Below are 2,851 nucleotides of genomic sequence, written 5' to 3'. Positions count from 1 at the left end.
GGTGTCTACAGGATCCTCTATCCTCTTGACCTTGAATTGGAGAGGACACTTAGGAGACAAAGACGTGTACGGTCTAGCTCATCAAGCAATAACAGATTCGCATCGTTGAGTGTTGGTGAGGAACAACAAGAGAGTGAGCAAGTGTTTGAGAACGTGGCGCTCCCGGTTAAGAACTTGGGAATACCGGGTGCATTCGAAGCTACATGTGGTATTCAAGCCCCAACATCGGGTGCCAACAACTTTGAGATCAAGCCCGCCTTGATCAATTTGGTGCAAAGCCACCCCTTTTGTGGGAAGAGTAATGAATCACCTCACGAACATCTCAAACAGTTCGAGCACTATTGTGACACAATCAAGCACAATAGTGTCACATCGGATTATGTGAGGTTGACATTGTTTAGGTTCTCTCTACTTGGGCGAGAAAGTGATTGGCTTGACAAGGAGGTCAAGCCCAACTCACTTCGCACTTGGACCGAATTGACAAGTGCATTCTTAAACAAGTTCTACTCGCATGGGAAGACGGCGGAGTGTCGCCACAAGATCCAATCCTTTGAGCAAAAGCGAGATGAGTCACTCTTCGAAGCTTGGGATCGTTTCAAGGAGTACCAAAGGAAATTCCCACACCATGGGATTCCTAAATGGTTGTTGCTCCAAATATTTTACTTGGGGTTAAGTCCAAGTTCGAAGACAAGTCTCGATGCGGGCGCGGGAGGCCCCATTATGAATAAAACTGAGGATCAAATAGAGGAAATCATTGAGGATGTAGTTCAAAACTACCAATCTTGGCATGTAGGCACAATGGATTATGATGGGAAAGGTAGGAGTGAAGATGGTAAGGGTTCGGTGTACGCCATAGAGCAAGCACGGATGATAGAGAAGCTTACCTCACGCTTGGAGAAGCTCGAAAATACACCAAGCCAATCGTCATCACCGTCTACAATCCCTCCTCCCTCGGCCACTCTTCTCTCTAAGGGGAAGGGCAAGGTTAGTTCTTATGGCTCAATGCCTCCGGGCACATTCTTTTGTTAAAATTGCCAAGACTATAGTCATTCCTCCGATGCATGCCCCTTAGTTCATAACTTGTCATTTGTGGATTATGGCCCTTCGTATGAAGGAGAGTTTGATGTAGAGTATGCTAATGCCATCAATGAGAGGTCTAGGAATGATAACCCTAACAATCCTAATTTTGCTAGGCAACCTAGAGGGCCCTCCATGTATGGTCCCCACCAAGGCTATGGCCAAGGAAGTGGGTATGATAGCCAAAATCAAGGTGGCTATAGAGCACAAGGCTATCAAAGCCAAGCGCCCTATGGTCAAGCTCAAGGTTTTGGCAATCAAGGCCAATACAACCAAGGGGGTTATAATCCCAACCATCAAGGTGGAGGGGGTTATAACTACTCTTATGGGCAATTTAGGGGTACCTCAAGTGGGGGTTATCCTTTGAACTCGGGAGTTCCTTATGGTGCATCTCAATTGCCACCTCCCGGATTTAATGGACCGAGGACCTTTCGCAACCAATATCAAGCAAACCTTAGGCTCTCATGGAGTCGTTTGTGGGGGCACAAGCCAAGAAGAATGTCGAGTTTGAGGATGGATTCAAACAATCCAACACTCACTTGAAGATGATTGAGACCCAACTTGCTCAACTAGCTAGCACTATCAAAGAGCAACAAGTGCATACAAGTCTCCCACCCCAAGGTCAACCTACTAAGAAATTGTATGCCATTGTGACAAGGAGTGGGAAGACCTTAGATGATAGTGCTATGCATGTTGAAGCTCCTAGCTCTAGGGGTGAGAGTTCTATGGGAAATGAGTCCTCGGACCGTGATGATGCAGAAGAGAAGTCTCGTGTCGACGACATGAGTGATGGTGACAAGTCGAAGGAGACTCCTCTTCCTCCTCTTCCAACTCCTTTTTCCCCCTATCCCCATAGACACAAATGGGATGTGCAATTCGCAAAATTTCTTGTGATTCTTCGACAATTGTATGTCACTATCCCCTTTACGGATGCTTTGAAACAAATGCCTTCTTATATGAGATTTCTTAAGGAAATCTTGAATGGGAAGCGGAATTGCGACGTAAAGGAGACGGTGAACCTCACCGAAAATTGTAGTGCTATCATTCTTAACAAAACGCCACCCAAACTCAAAGACCCGGGAAGTTTTTCTATCCCTTGTGCTATTAAGGAGCTTGAAATAAGCAATGCCTTGTGTGATTTGGGTGCTAGCGTTAGTATACTACCTTATTCGGTGTTTGCCAAGCTTGACGTTGGAGATCTTGTCCCAACCAACATCACCTTGCAACTTGCCGACCGTTCGGTCAAGTATCATATTGGCAAGGTTGAGGATGTCCCCCTAGTGGTTGGCGAGCTTACTTTCCTTGTGGATTTCGTCGTCTTGGACATTGATGAGGATGCCCATACCCCCATTATCTTGGGGAGGCCATTCTTGCCCACCGCGGGTGCTCTTATCAATGTGCAAGAAGGACTAATCACTTTGAAAGCGGGAGACGCCAAGGCTAGTTTCAAGCTTGCAATTGATGAACATTGTTGCTCTAAAATGAAAAGTTGCATGAAAATTGACACTCTTGCTTGTGTTGAGAACAACCACTCTTGTGCTAACTCTTCTAACAATTTTCATGTTTCTAAGTGTGCTAATGAGCTTGCTAGGTCCTCTCTTGATGACAAGAATGTCCATGGAGTCCCAAAGGCGCTTGGGGATGAGCTTGAAGATGTTGTACCCATCCCCGAGATATTTGAAATGCATGTTGATGATGATAATGGAGCTAAACCCTCCAAAGTGTTTCATGGATCGGCTAAGAAAGCCAAGAAGTCAGCTAAGAGTCCATCGAG

General features: G+C 45.8%; 1 pseudogene; it reads right to left on the bottom strand.

Moving 5' to 3' along the window:
• Positions 1-531: 531 nt before the first annotated feature.
• On the bottom strand, positions 532-632 carry LOC130466584 (uncharacterized; annotated as a pseudogene).
• Positions 633-2,851: the final 2,219 nt, after the last annotated feature.

Source organism: Spinacia oleracea, chromosome 1 (genome assembly GCF_020520425.1).
Source record: "Spinacia oleracea cultivar Varoflay chromosome 1, BTI_SOV_V1, whole genome shotgun sequence".
In the NCBI taxonomy this organism is placed as follows: Eukaryota; Viridiplantae; Streptophyta; class Magnoliopsida; order Caryophyllales; family Amaranthaceae; genus Spinacia; species Spinacia oleracea.
The sequence above is the reverse complement of the archived record's forward strand: the minus strand, read 5'-3'. Positions and strand labels throughout refer to the sequence as shown.